The sequence below is a fragment of the Neodiprion fabricii genome, chromosome 3 (genome assembly GCF_021155785.1).
Source record: "Neodiprion fabricii isolate iyNeoFabr1 chromosome 3, iyNeoFabr1.1, whole genome shotgun sequence".
Classification (NCBI taxonomy): domain Eukaryota; kingdom Metazoa; phylum Arthropoda; class Insecta; order Hymenoptera; family Diprionidae; genus Neodiprion; species Neodiprion fabricii.
The window spans coordinates 3,864,944-3,881,488 of record NC_060241.1 but is presented as its reverse complement, the minus strand read 5'-3'; the positions used below and the strand labels follow the sequence as shown (position 1 = coordinate 3,881,488).

At 35.1% G+C, this 16,545-nt stretch overlaps 1 protein-coding gene across 7 annotated transcripts in view; it reads left to right on the top strand.

The window, feature by feature from the left end:
* LOC124177435 (octopamine receptor beta-2R) overlaps window positions 1-16,545 on the top strand; it is a 159,919-nt gene that overhangs the window by 105,544 nt on the left and 37,830 nt on the right. For 4 of the 7 annotated variants that reach the window (XM_046559774.1, XM_046559781.1, XM_046559779.1 and 1 more), the window contains exon 1: window positions 8,396-9,678. The exons of the other annotated variants lie outside the window; for them this stretch is intronic. The gene's annotated coding sequence lies outside the window, so the exon portion shown is untranslated. Of the gene's footprint in view, window positions 1-8,395; window positions 9,679-16,545 lie in introns of those variants that run through there. 7 annotated transcript variants of the gene reach the window in all.

The following is a 16,545-nucleotide window of genomic DNA, read 5'->3' as shown; positions in this document are numbered from 1 at the left end:
GTTAAATAAGGCTTTAGCATCAATTTATTGTTGCACAAGTATTAAATTTTCGCAACAGTTGCAAGAAAATCTAGCAACAGTGATCGCAATGAGAAAGAATAGTAACGGATACTAGACTTTCAATTAACAGCTAGAAAAATATTTTTCATTTTGTACCTAGAGCTATATTTTGTCGATTGCGGTAAAAAATGAAAATAGTTAAGGATTGAGCGGTAACCGGAACTAAAAGGGTTAAAATTTCGACGTTGCATCGATGCTTTATTTAATTATACACATAGGAAGACAAACGGTGAGTTTGTTCGATCGGTAAAGGTAGAAATATTACGCGACCTTAACATTAGTGGCAAGTTTTTTTTCTCCAAAAAATAAATTTAACCAGTTTTCGTATCCTTTTATCGAACGGTTCGAAGTATCTTTAATTTTTGCTGTATCCGGACGGCCAATTATCGCAAAATTTCTACGGATGAATTCAGCCTCATCACGCCCACGCGTCACATGGATCTGGTGGGAATGCAACTTAGTAGGTACTTGAGTACATCCACATGTGTGACGGCAGAAATTGGGCTCTGACAAAGCCGAGGTACGGAACAAGCAGAGCTTTGCGTAACGCGTGCAGTCAATTGGCTATTACGGTACAGTGGACCCGTACAAATTGAGGTTCGTAACGCAATCAACAATTGAAGCAACCTGGTTTTCATTTAAGCCTACCATCCGTATCCGAGACTGCCTCGCAAAGCAGGGACATGTTTACTCGATACGGACAAACGCCTGACCAAGTCTTCGTAAGTTATTGGGAAAGAAATCGCAATATGCAATATTTCATCATCGGTGAGCAATTCGTACGCGATTCCAGTAACGAGCTTATCCCAGAAGCAGTAACTTCGTAGCGCTGACCGGTTGTTACCGAAGCACTGGACCAATGTTCGGTGCAATGTTTGATGATAACAAGGTGATAAGTAAAAGAAAAAAAGAAACATTTGTTTTAGTTAATTTGTAAGAAACAGTCTTTTCGTTGGGATGATTCATCGCGGAGTGAAAAGGAATGAATCTGATAGATCATCTTTAACCACTTTGAAACAATTTCAAATTAATGATTATGTCGATATTCAATGTTTGACTAATGTTTGGTGATGAAAGGACTAAAAGTTATCAATTTTTGACCGCCTGACCTCGGGTGGGGGTAGGAAATCTGAAAAATAGAAAATCAGAATGGCCAGAATTCCGAATTTAACTCGAATAACAAATATGAGAGAACAGATACTATCAGAAATTTTAAGTCCCTAATGGTGCCGAATAAAAAGCTGCAATCTACCTCAAATGTATTTAGTAGAGTTTTCATTATCATCCGAACCCACTCATTTCAGAAAACGTTAATCCAAGAAATCAGAGATGCGGAATTTAATAATGTATAGAGTCAATGTTCCAGAGAACGAATTTGTAGAAAGTTTCATATTCTCAAATGTCCAAATATTATAAAAATGAAAGTTGGAACTTGATCATCCAGAAACGGCGAAAAACAGATATCCGGAACGTAGAAGGGTCATTATTCGGAATCGTAAAATTCGGAAAGATCGGTATTCCGAAAGTAACCGACTAATCTATTTTGACTTGCAAAATGTTTTGTATACAGAATCAAAGAAATTCTTAGGTGCATCGGGCGTATCTTTTCATCTGCAATATTTTTGTCTCACTAAAAGATTGAATACGACTTTTGATATCGTAAACTTATATTTCTTGGCTTCTAATACGATATGAGTTATCGACGCTTCCGATATATTGCGATTCTTCATTCCGACGATTCTGACACACTGCAATTTTATATTCCGAGCCTTTTATGAGATTACTATTCGGAGTTCTAACCGTTCTGACTCTTGATCCTTCGCATTTATGAATTCGAATAGACGAAAATCCTACTTTACGATCCATCCGAAGATTATTTGTTTGTGTTTGCCTGATTCTGCCAATGGCCTTTCGGAATTTTCACCAGTCGTGTATTCTAAATTGTATAACTTGAAATTTCGATACTTTTATATTCTATTTCCATTATTTCTGGCTTAACGAAGATTCACCAGTTTGTTTTATAGCGATGTTGAGTTTTCGATATGTTCATGTATTTATTATTTTATTCTGATTTTTGGTTTATCTTATTTTCTACCCGGCTTCCCTGACCTTCTCAATTAACGACTCTTCTCTGATTCGCGGAAGGTTTGACTCGAGTTGATAATTCCTAACAGTTATTCCAATTTCCAAACTGACTCGGTCGAGTTAATTGCGAGTCAAAGGCCTTCTCGTTAATACAATCGAGCAAGAAACAAGTAAAAACAGTGGATATGATCGTAAACAAGACGAGAAGGAGTGTCTTCTACTATTGCGCACGGTGAAAAGATGCATGGAAGCGGCGTTTTTCATTTACCAACGTTGCACAATTTACCTTTGAACAACTCACGGTAGTCATTAACAGTGTAAAAATATCCAACTCACACGCGGTGATTTATTCCTACTTTGGCGTTGCGCAATGCCATCAAGAAACGCGTGTTCAACCGTCAATTACACTATCGACGAACAGCGCCCGACGACGATAAGACCTCTAAGGTGAGCCGTTATATGCTCGCCAACTTTGCCAATCGTGTAATTATTACAACCAGCTTACGCGAATCGTCCGCTCATGCATAACGCGTCCCTCGCACACACAGATATGCGTATATACGTACCGGAATCCATACGCAATCCGCATCGTAGATCATTCGATCGTACAGGTATTCAGGTACTGCGATCTCACCGGAAAAGTTGCCGGAAAAAAAAAATAAAAATTACCTCCCAACCTATCGTAGGTTATGTACATAGATCATTGTTGTAGATGTTAAAGCGAGCTCGAGACACGCGACTTGATGTTAATCTGGAATTCAACTTTATGTAATCAGAGAATGTCAACCTCTTGACCTTTTCCGTACGCAGTTCAATTTCATTTTAATTAATTTGTTTCTCGTTACTTGTTCTTTTTATACTCGCTCATTCCATTGATGCCTTTCTTATCGTAAATTGTACTCGAGTTGTTTTTTTTTTCTTCGTTTCTTCGTTTTTCTTTCTTCTTTGTTTCTAACGAATCGAATATTTTCTACACATTCGAATATTCTCACACCGAAATATAAATGAGATACGCGGTACGAAAATTTCAAAGTGACAGAAAATTCACGTTTTTTGATATAGTGTGATTTTGACGAGTATGTCATGAAACTTTTGAATTGAAAACTCACGTACAACTTTTAGTTTCTAATGTTACGCGTACTGCGGTGGTTGTCTGGAGGCTGATGCAATTTTTTTGAATGTTTTTTTTTAAGAATAATTAAAAGAAAGTGGAGAGATTACACGAAAGACCGAGAACATTTTAATTAATTTCAGTGAGTTTGATTGCAATCTCACCGCTATCCTTTTTTTTTACAAACTGCCTCGAAAAATCGAACAACAAACTCGCAGGGTTTAATTTCATCTTAGATAACAATTTTTCGTTAAATTCGCACAACTCGGCAAACGGTTTTTTTCATCAATCAACCGGGTAAAATTTGCGAAAGATTCGCGAATGGTGAAAAATGTGCAATTGTCAAAGATTTCATATTTCGAGGTTTGACTTTTTTTTATTTCCAACATTCTCCACGAAGCGAACGGCAAATATATGTTACGTAGAAACTTTGTTGGTACTTTTACCTCTTGACTTGTATTTTTCTTGCTTTCTCTTATCAGGCTGGATCAGGAAGCAGGAAACCGCACTGTTAAAGAGTTATTCTCGGTGCAACTTATTAATTTTTAGGTCGCGATCGTTACATCATCACGTCGCGTGAAGAGGTGAAAAAGAAAAAAAAAAAAGGAAAGAAACAAACGAAGAACAACACACACTCTCATTTTTGAATGTAAATTAGGAAATACTCATACATGCACCGTAATTCGACCTGTTCGAAGTTCGAGTCATCGAAAATGATTGTCCGCCTGACCCGATCGAATGAATCAACTCAGAATCAGATTCACTCATCGCCCAAGGCGGAAACACTTGATTATGCGAATATCCCCGCTGTTCATTAAAAGATATCGATGTTAATCGCGTATTAGAATGTTATTACATGTCTGACTCGAGCCATTAAGAAAGCAAAATATTCTCTCACTCCTTATTCTTCTTCACTCAAGGTTCGAGCATCGGAATTTATATTAGTTAATATTTAATATACACTAATGTTGGTCACAGTGATTTATGATATTGCACGTCAGAACCAAATTTAGCATTCGCAGATGAAGCGACTAATAGTATATAATATAATAAACGTCTCTCGAAATTTGCTTTGGCGCCAATTCGTACCGGCGTAATTGGAAAATAGAGCAGATTGATTTTTCATCTCGGAGGAGAATGTTGAAATTACAAAAATATAGGCGTAACCGAATTCTAAGATTTGCACAAAAGTTCCGCGGTAGAATTTCCTGTTGACAAAGTTTCCTGTCTGTCAAAGCGAAACAATTACGCGCCAGTAATTATTGAAGATGTCTCTGTTAGCAAGGTATGAATTTTGCATTGACAATCGGTTTTATCGCAAATATATGCACCGATCGACGGATCGATTACACCGAGACTTGCATCAAGATTGTACTAAATAAGACTCGACCGATTTGAATGAATCGTTTACAACGCTGTTGACAGGGACGAGTTTTCTTCAATTATTGCAAGTGAAACTTTGTTTATCATTATTTTGTGATTAGTAGAATCGGAAAAATCAGTTGAAATCTTTATTTTAAAACAATTGAAACTCCAAGAATGGAATACGAATCGCGTTTCGAATTTATTTAGAATTGGTAGACAAATTTTAAGGCCCGTAACGATACTTGGTAAGAGATAAAACTTTGTTAAATTTTACGAAATACGAATATTGGGTGTCAAAACTCTCGTGAAAATGGAGTAAAAAAAAATCTTGCGACTTGGTTTAAAATTATTTGAAGTTGGTTGAAATTACGAATGTTCATTTGAAATCGCATTGTCGAAGTGTTTGGCTGAGATTCTTAAGAATTGAGAGCACGTGTCTCGTTTTAAATATTGGGAGGGTGAAAAAGCAAGAAAAAATTGATACCGATAAGACGCGATTAAAAAAAATTTCGAAACGCTTGAGACTGTGAAGTCAAAAAAGGTTCACGTAATAAATCACCGTAATCGGAAAGAACAGTAACATGTACAAGATTTTTCGGTTCGGTATATTGGAAAAACTAAATCCGAGCAAAAAAACTCTATGCAAGAGTTTTCGGGGTCGCTGAATGGATTTGCTAGACTGAATTTTCAAAATTTGACTTCAGATCCGTAATAAAAGACCCTAAAAACACCTTGACAGAATTTTTTTTTTCTATGGATTCGATAAAATAAGCGATGAGAATACTTTTCACTAAGACTCAAAGGATTATTGTGAAAAAAAAAAAAAAAAAAAAAAATGAGGATAGTTTAAGACTGTACAGCGGCCAAAACTTGGAATTTTTCTTTCTCTCCGTACACAGCATCGTGAAGTTAGATAAGCCGCGTAAGGAAGATTAATCGCCGAAGGATGTATTGACTATGAAGCCGTATACGGAGCGATGGGAATAGTAAGAAAAAGGAGGAAAGTAAGGAAGTCGGGATTTGATTAATGTTTCGACGGATGTGTAAGCTTACAGATCTCCTCCACTTTTCGCGCGTACCTCGAAAAGAACTGCAATCCTTGTGGAATACTTTTCACCATCTCTCGAAAAGCGTGAAGCTATAAGCAAAATGAAAAAGAAGAAGAAGAAGAAGAAGATGAAGAGGAAGAAAAAGAGGCCGCCGGGTTTCCGCTCGTCTTTTTCGGGCTTACGCTTCAGCATAGATTCGCAATTCCTGACAGCGTAAAATTCCCTAGGGATGAGCCTGCGAACTCGTGTCACACCTGATATATCGTCCAAATGTGCATGTCACATTATTTCCGTCTTCTCCTTTTTTTTTTTTTTTTTTTTTTGTTTTTTTTACTTCATCTCCATGCCTTACTGCAACGCATTTCATACGGATTAATTTTTTGTTTTTAACCCAGCGAAAATTTTCTGCGATTCAAGATATCGTAAATTTTGTTTTTTTGTTTTAATTAAACAAAATAAAAAAAAATGTTACTTCAGTTTCCGACCAACTTGTTTCGAATATTGAGAGTCTGTTTCGGAAAAGCGAAAAAAAAAAAAAAAAAAAACAGCAAGAAAGTAAAACGTACCGACTGTTTTCACAATATAGAAAAACACGTGTGCGTATATAAATTGATATTGCAAACGTAGGTCGGAAAAACAACTTTTCACGAGCGAGCTTTGTATGTAAGTGACGATAAAGGAGCGAAAAAACAAAAAAAAAAAGAAGGTAACGAAAAAAACTAGGAAAAAACTTTCCCGTCTTTCGTTTACTCCGCGGTGATGAGGAGCGGGAACGGAAACAGTTTTTGCCAAACTTTTTGACGCGTTAAATCTGTCTCGTTAATACGTTTGAACGGACTTTTTCGCACCGAAAATGTTAGCAAAGATTTCAACTTATTGCACGATCGATTTATAGTCGACAGTTTCCTGTTTTGATCTTGCGTGTTGTTCACGACAGAAAATAACGACGATAATAAAAATTACAGAATTTCCGTTTGCGTCTTACAATCTGTATAGAATGAAAACTTTTGACATTTTTTTTCTTTTTTTTTTTTTCTAAATTTGATTCCTGCCAGATCAGATTGATTTTGAAAAAAATACATCAACCCGTTTATTATTTACAAACGCCAAGTAAGTGATTAAGAAAATTATCAGGGTGCAATTTAACGTCGCAAATTTTTCACACGAAGTTTATAAATCGCAATTTGACGGGTTAAACTCTTGTTAGAAATTGTGCCAAGTACCTTCAAGATACGCTAATTTGTCTGTTTACATTGCTTTCCAAACATTCTGGCATACGAGTATAATATAAAAGTGTAAGCTAAACGTGTGTTTATCTTTATATCCCTCGGGGACTGGATTGCTAGAACATAATCCTCATGTTTGTGTGTTGTGTGTCTGTGTGAGAAGGAGAGAGAGAGAGAGAGAGAGAGAGAGAGAGAGAGAGAGAGAGAGAGAGAGAGAGAGAGAGAGAGAGAGAGAGAAAGAGTGAGAGAGAAGGAGAAGAATGATTGAGCGAGTGAGGAATGACGGAGTGCAAACAAAAAAAAAAATCAAAAAAAAAAAAAAAAAACCGCACAAAAAGGGGATGAAAATGTTTGTTCGAACTTGTAAATACGAAAAAATATAACAGCGGCTGATAATATTATCGGGAATCGATCTATCATTTGAATTTTACCGGATCTGAAAATGTCACCAACCATACACATTGGAATGCGAAAATTTTCCACACAAGTAAATGATACACTTCGCAATTTTATGATCAATGGATTTTTTAATGCATTTCAAAATATGAACAAAACCTGAAATTCAAGTGAATGATAATTTGCAATGATAAGTGTTGAAAAATTACTGTTATAATAATAAATCAAACACTGGTAGCAATATAAATGAAGCTGGATGTTTATAAATTTGATTTCAACGTAAGAAAAGTTTTACTTGTAATAATACGCAAAATGAAGACTAATTTTTTTTTTTTTTTTGGAACATGAGAAAAATTCAGTCGATGTATCGCAAAAGAAAAAAAAAAAAAAAAATTAATAATGTAACGTCAAACTCACAGACTATTCATTTGGCTTCGATAAATTTTACAGATTGCTTCAAATCAATCTCTTGTCTTGTGCGACTAAATTTATGATTCTTACTCTTTCCTTCAGGCGGAAAAATAATCAATGTTTCTTCACATCCAGAAACTAATTAATTTCCGCAATTAATAACGTTAATAAATTACATAAAATCAATTCAACTGATACGAAAAAAATAATTCGTCGTTTATATTTCATCGGTTCGATCATTGAATAATTAAGATCTTAAATAACATTGAAATTCCATGAGATCGAGTGATTTCAAATCCTCTATCGTTTCGTTGAATCTTTCCCCTTTTCTCATCGGTCGTATGATAATCGGAGAGAAGAAGAGAAGAACGGAAGAAAATTTTGTTATTTAATAAATCGTATCGATACGCAATCGTCGAATCTTTTGTCTCATCGTTCGGCATAATGCGAGAACGCGGAAGGGATTCCCCCACCAACGAACGGAGAACAAAAAAAAAGAAAAAATGGAACTGATAAGAAGAAAAAAAGAAGAAAAAACGTCATGCGCCCGAAGCTCGGGCAGCCCTCGGCCCTTGTATTCGTACGAGCCGAAGCACAGAGAGCTTGCAAGCTCTATCTTACGCTCGAGCCTGTGTGGGTGTTTGTCTCGGTACTGGTTCATACAGCGAAGAGACTCGGAGCCGAGCCCGTCAGTCGTGGGCGATCCGCCACGCCGGACGGACTTATCGCATCGTACGAATACCGATAGAAACAAACAAACGCACACGCACGCGCATACACACGTCATATATAACATACATACGCATGTGCAGGGTAGCGTTTTTGGATGCGTTAAACGCCGCGGGAGAATCCAACGCTCGTGGATGTCAACGAAGCCTGTCTTTCGTCATACGTAAATTTATTTACCGATCGATCAATTTTTTTTTTTTTTAATTTTTTTATTTCCTCGAATTTTCATAATTTTTAACAAGTTTTTAATCAACGTGTTATTTCAATTCGCGAGTCAGTGTGTTTGAAATGGAGCAGGACTATTTTATCGAACTTTGTGACGAAAGAATTTTTGCAAAATCCCTGGAGACGAGGGTGTGATTTTTTTTTTTTTTATTTTCAATGAAATTGAATCCGTCGTTCTTGGAGATGTGTAAAAAAATTTTACAAAAATTGTCTTACTTCTATTTTTTTCGTTTTTGACTTTTTTTTTTTTTATTTGGTCGGTTGATCGGTTCCTGTACTAAAGTGTGTAATATATAGCCAGTGAGTGTCGAGTGTTATCGTCAAAGATAAAAAAATAAAAAAAAAAAAAACCGGCCGCATGTGCCATGGAAAAGTGAACCGGAAAATCTGAGTAACAAATATTTGGTCGAATAATATTGTGTATTATTGAAAGGTGTTAATTGAATTTGTAACAGTGATTATTATTGTGAGGATATAAAGACACCCATTCGTTTGACCAAAGTTAACAATATTTCGATACAGGATTTGGATTTAATTGATCGGAATCATATTATCTCATTTTCATATAATTGTGAAAAATTTATTAGTGAATAAAATTCAATTGAACGCGGAAATGGAAATCTAAAAATTTCTCACGGTAGTTCAATTTTTTTGCCAATTGATATAATAAGAATATTATGTGTAAAAGGTAGATGGAATTACGCCTCTACGATACTGATGTCACTCGGTTATTAAATGTATAAATAAATCAACGCTACTATTTCCGGAAGATGTGTAACGTAAATAACCCAAAGTGTGTGAGATGATAGCATCGAGAAGTGTATTCATAACAAAAACTTATCTCTCGTCGGCGGGAAAAGGGAAAAAGTGATGTTTTAGAAAGCTTAAAGTTTCAGTGAATTTAAGGTATGGAGAATTGAAAAACTAGTACAGAAAATAAAAAAAAAAAAAAAATTTTGGAAGAAAAACTTGTCGACGTTATCATCTCGATGGATTTATACCTGCTTGCACGTTGCATCACGTAAGTTGTATAAATTGTTGAAATATTTTGACAGGTTTCGTTGGTTTAAAGAATTATTATTTTTATGTACTTATGTATTTCACTAGTCTTTCAATTTTCGAATTTCTGTTCTTTTTTGTTAATTATGATACGAAATGTCGTCTTTTCTTCTTTTCGTTTATAACTGCCATGCGATATTACGACTAATTGATAAGTCGAATAGTTTTCAACAATCGATATCGTTACGGAATCTAACGATAAAGTAATTCAATGGTGTATTGAACGTACAGTCTAAGCAAGAACGTTTTTTACTTGAAAATAATCTGAAGAATGTGTCAGAAGCTTTCGATCATTCTTAACGTAGAAAAAAAAAAACAAATCAAACCATCAAAATTTTGACCAGAGAAGCTTGATTATGAATTATTACAAAATATCTCATGATTGTGTTATTTTTTTAGTGTCCAAAACTATCGAGTTTAATAATTTATATCAAATATACACGATTTGAATTCTGTGCTATTTGCCAGAGTTGGTTTTCTTCTGTGCAATAATTTTTATTACTAAAAAAAAAAAAAAATCATCTTAGCCACCTTCAGTTTTACCTTTCGAACCACGATTACATTTCATTTTTTATCAAAAATTTCTGCCTCGACTGTGCGCGAGAAAAATGCTTGATTAATAAAAAAAAAAAAAAAAAAAAAAAAACAACACGCCTTCACAAAGCTTCGTATAATATGTTTTGAAAAGGATTCGCTAGGTTTCGAGTATCAGATTTCGAGCCGCTGCGTCAATGCAGTATCATAAAAGTTAACCCGACATGATAAGGTCTACCGTCACATTTGTTTCCCACCGTTTTTTGTTATTCTAATTTCCTATTTTTATTTCCCTATTGGTTTTCTCGTTACTCGTCAGAGGGAATTGCTTTATGCTGTCGCTGAACGAACAATAAACACCTGAAGTAACGACCATTTTTTATGCGAAAAAGTCGATACGTTACAGCCGATATTGTTAATTACCTTATGAATTAGTCGAGCCGCGTAGAAGGTGCGAGAAACGATTTGAAAAACGAATTATTTTCCCGCTTTGAACTAACCTCAACCTTTGTTTTAGCACTTGTTTTTTTTTTATCCCTTCGTGAAAACAGATCTGGACAATTTCATATTACACACAAGATTACTTCATACGAATACATATTTTAATCTCAAGCTGTGAAAAACCGTTCAGTTATCCGATATCGCTTCGCGATAATCGAAACGTTTTGAATATCGCGCGCTTATAACGCGGAGTATTATAACGCTGATTGGTTGGAGCCACATGACGTCACGCGGCATATAGTCGCGGGCTTTTTAAATTCGAAAATCGATAAAGCGGTATTAAAGCGTTTACTCGCTAATAAAAAACTCTTTCTTGTCAAACGAGTATTATTAACATCAAGAATATTAATATGTTGTGAGTTTTCTTAATGTTTGTCGATGATACGAGTCGAAAAACATGACAGAATAACAACTCGTCGAGCTTGGCGAACAGCTTCGCACGAAGCAACCTGTCGTATCGACAATTTGTGAAATTTTAAATGACAGATTGTAATTTGTAAGAAACGCCTGGGCCACCTCTACGACCGTTGTTCGAGCATCAATGAGTCCGGGAAGCAAAAAACGAAACTTTATTCGTATCGTCGAGATTATACTTTTTTACCAAATGATACGATTTATAGGTGTGAAAAAATTAACAAAAACTGGTTTTACACGGTACTCGTTATATTGACATTGATCATAATCTGTAAATGGATATCATATTTTTTTGACGGTCAATTTCACCTGTTCTCTTCTTTCGCATCGTGAACAAAAATATATTCGAGTTGGTAGCAATTATTATATTGCGTTATTTTGCCGCTTGCCAGAGTGGAAAATAATAATAAGTATTTGAAGCTATGAAGCTTGTGAAAACAAAAACTCGACTCTTCCGAACGATCGATTTAGATATATGGATTCGACATGTGTTAGGACATTCTGGTTGTTGAACAGAATTTATGTCCGCAGCAGCTTGCTACAATATTTTTAAAGAAAACCACGACGATAAAACAGCGAGAATATTATTATTATTATTATTGTTATTGTTATTATCATGATTATCGTTATTTTTAGCTCGATTCAAAACTCAAGTACCGACAACGATTGAAATTGGGAGATGCATTTTGTTAGTTACGAGCTTGAAAAGACAATCGCATATTAGATCGAATCGAGTGAATTTTATAACGAAAAATCTGTGACTGTGATAATAATTATAAAAGTGAACAAGTGTTGCAAAAAAATTGTATACATAGAGGTGAAAAATTGACCTTAATATACCGTTGATGATACTGCGGAACCTTTTTCTGTACGAATATGTACTTGGTGCTTACAATCTTGTGTATCCTGCGATAGAACGACCAACCTTCGACAATGCTCAAAATAACAATATAATGTCTGACGACATTGGTGGTTCATGTCTCAAGCATCGCGTGCGTGCCAAAACAAAACAGCTGAGAGCTATCAATAAATATATACAGTTATATAGACAAGGAGGGGGGTATATGGATCGGGTGGGTAGGTTACACGACCAGCAAGGATGGCTGTTGTTGGTGGTCGTGTATTTTCGTCCACGTTAGCTCAATTATAAAGCTGATTCTAAATTGAGATATGTCAATGGTGCAGTAATAGTCTAGTCTGGCGGCCACACTAGGGTAGGAGTAGAAAATAAGAAAAAACCAAAAAGAACATAAATATATCGAAAACTCAAAATCGCTAACGATCAAAGTGATGAATCTTCGTTAAGCCAGAAATAATGGAAATAGAATATAAAAGTATCGAAATTTCAAGTTATACAATTTAGAATACATGACTGGTGAAAATTCCGAAAGGCCATTGGCAGAATCAGGCAAACACAAACAAATAATCTTCGGATGGATCGTAAAGTAGAATTTTCGTCTATTCGAATTCATAAATGCCAAGGATCAGGAATCAGAACGGTTAAAACTCCGAGTAGTAATTTCATAGAAGGCTCGGAATATAGAATTGCAGTGTGTCAGAATCGTCGGAATGAAGAATCGCAATATATCGGAAGCGTCGATAACTTATATCGTATTGGAAGCCAAGAAATATAAGTTTACGATATCAAAAGTCGTATTCAATCTTTTAGTGAGACAAAAATATTGCAGATGAAAAGATACGCCCGATGCACCAAAGAATCTCTTTGATTCTGTGTACAAAACATTTTGCAAGTCAAAATAGATTAGTCGGTTACTTTCGGAATACCGATCTTTCGGAATTTTACGATTCTGAATAACGACCCTTCTACGTTCCGGATATCTGTTTTCCGCCGTTTCTGGATGATCAAGTTCCAACTTTTATTTTTATAATATTTGGACATTTGAGAATATGAAACTTTCTACAAATTTGTTCTCTGGAACATTGACTCTGTACATTATTAAATTCTGAATCTCTGAATTCTCGGATTAACGTTTTCCGAAGTAAGTGGGTTCCGAATAAGTGATGCTCGAACCGCAATCTGGAAAATGGCGATGCACCTGTTTCAGCTTTCATATACATTATATCTATACTCTTTTGCCTATGCCTAGGATCTCTTTTCTTTTCTATTTTCATCGTTTCGAAAGCGAATTTTGTTCCGTCAGGTTTCCGTTTCTCGATCTCTGATAAAGACGAAGGTCGAATCAACGCTGATTCTCTCGGTGAAATCGAGGGACGATATTTGATTATAAAATAATGTCTCTGATTGGAACTGGTCGATCCGTTGCTTGAAAAAAACTGTTCGTTCAATTTCTGTCGTTTTTATTCACCTCGTTTCTTCCGACTCTCTTCGACGATAATTATCCGAGTGGATTTTTGATTTTTTTTCGACTATTTCTTTATTCATTTCATTTGTCCGAGTCACGAGTTTAAGTCGAATAAAATACGTTTGGAATTTTCTGAATTCTCATCAAATTCTTACAAACTTTTTTTTTTTTATCAAATCTTCATTTCGATCATGGAATTGAAAATTGGAGAGGAATCTAAATTTAAGTATTCGAGTCTTCGGTCACCGCTTTACTTTATAGAGTTTCATTAACGATTTGATTAGCACTGCGTAACAATTGACAGTAAATTTTACCAGATGTTCGTTTGTAAATATATATATATATATATTATATGCATCTGCGTAGAAGAACGTTGAAAAAACTTTCCCACGAGTCTATGATTAGTCTGTTTAATTTTGATATGCGACCGTTCTTGCATTTGGTAATTCCCAATTATATCATACATCTAAATACAGCTGAATTAAGAATATATAGAAAGCGAAAAATTAATGATCCATCAAATAATCTGAAATCTAAATTAATAATCAAAATCATTCTAAATTTCCGAGTTTCGTTCGTTCGGTAAATATTCGTACGTTACGAGCCACTTGTACATTATTCAAAATATTTAATTACCTGACAAAAAAAAAAAAATATAAAAAATCCTGAATTTAAACCGCGAGCTGCAAATTACAAGCCACAGAAATCTGGCAAATTAATGCGGTACGAAAAATTCTCTTAGCTCAGGGATTTAGACCGAAATTGGCGCGACTTATCGGAGGAAATTTTTTTTTCTTCGCAACGCATAGTAGAAAATATCACCAACACGAATATCACAAGGCGTGAATCTCACCGCTATATTTTCCAGACTCGTTGCGCTATCGCTGTATCACCATCCTATACTCCGCGTAGACTAGCAGCCGTGTTAAAGCTGATAAAAATTTAGCCTGCGCACGGTCTCGGAATTTGAGAGCCTTAATATTGTGCACCTAAAACGAAAAGTTACCACCGCAAATTATGTAATCAGTAGCACCAGTCGCTAAATTAGACCATGTCGCTGGGGAGATTTAGTTTATTGTTTAGAGTATAATTTAGGCGTAGATTCGCGCCGATACATTTTACAGATATAGGGAAGATCCTACAGTTGAATACAGATGAGATCGATGTAAGGTTGGTGTATATATACCGTAATTTATTCGCAGTTTCGTTTTATACCAAATTTTTCAGCCCCACGTTCATCGAAAATTGTATGTAATTAAAAAAAAAATACAAAATTTGTTGCAATTATACACATAGAGAAAAGTTTTGTTGAATTTACCAGTTATGGCAATTGAATATAAATTTTTAAAAATTGTTTTTTGGTTCTATGCTCTAAGACCGTATCATTTGAATCCGAATTATTTACAGAGTCGACACGTTTATTTGAACGAAAAAAATAAATAAATGAAATAAAAATAAATAAAAGAATCATTTCTTCAACCATTTTCAACGAAATGAATAAATATTAACCGATAATTTTTATTGCCTTTTTGTATTCGCACCTGAAACGGAACAAAATTTGACATAATGATTTTCTTGTTTGTAATCGTGTGATCGAAATGTGCAGAATTGTAAGTAAAATAAGGAAAAACGCCTTGATACGAAAAACGACTCGTACCGAAGGTACCGAAAATTTTAGTCCAGGCAATTTAGGATTGAAATTGAACCCGTAGTTCAAAAATTTTAATTCACGTTAAAGCAAACTCAACGATTCTCTGTAAGAAGAATTGCGTATCAATTTCCGGGTTCTTCGTTAGTGAGAATATTAAACTATATAATGCAAAACATACCGTAATTATGAAGCATGTGAATTCAGGCCGGTTGATTAGAAGCTAGAATTAACTGCGCGTAGCGTCGCTACGTCTCAAACGCTAATTATTGTTCTATTGATGTTGGCAAACATACTTTACGAGTAAATAAACGTCGCGCAGGGCGAACGTAAGGCAAACAATCACCAGAAGAAGTGAAAATAATTGTAGGTATGATATTCCAATTATTGTAACAATGATTACACGCTTTTAAATTACACGTTATTCCTCATGACTCTTAACGTAGAGTCGCGTAAAAAATAACCGTGGAAAATTTTTCGTCCTAGTTTTTTCACGTCAGAGTTACACTAGCGAAAAATTATGAAAATCTCACCAATTCGACTAAATGAATAATATTTTGGTTAGATGAACGACGAAATATCTGATCAACTTAAACGAAATACATTCAAACACCTGGAATTATACTCGTATCTTCTATACAAACTTTAATCAATTTCAAACTAACAAAAAAAAAAAAAATACAAGGAATAACTCGAGCGAATTTCGTATTTGATGAATTATATCAAAATCGCCTGTAAATTACGAAGAAATCGTAAAATATTTGACGAATATTGATCCTTTTTCATCGTATCTCGTTTTGCTGTTGAAAAGTTTTTTTTTTTTTTATTTCTTCTACTTTTGCAACATGTTTTTGTTCATCACCAAGCCTTGGTCGAATTCCGTGCAGTCCCTTTCAGCACTCTGCATTGATACAATGTTTCTCCGTCCTCCTTGTCCTTCTTTGCTTCTCTGTTCTTCCTTTTTATAACTAGCTTTCTTCTTCTCTCCTCCTCTCGCATCGTTGCGCCCCCTACAATTGTTGTTCGTGATGTACACCGGCGTAACTAATTGGGATTGAAATTCATTCCGGAAGACGAAAGGTACACGAGAGATTTCAAGAGCAGGGCGTGAGATTTTAGATTGAAACACGCGGAGTGGGGGTAAGAAATCAGAAAAACCGAAAATTAAAATGGCCAGAATACCGAATTTAACAATCTCGAATAACAAATATGAGAGAACAGATACTATCAGAAATCTTAAGTCCCGAATGATGCTCAATAAAAAGTTGCAGTTTACCTAAAATGTATTCGGTAGAGTTTTTATTATTATCCGAACCCACTTACTTCGGAAAACGTTAATCCCCGAATTCAGAAATGCAAAATTTAATAATGTACAGAGTCAATGTTTCAGAGAACGAATTTGTAGAAA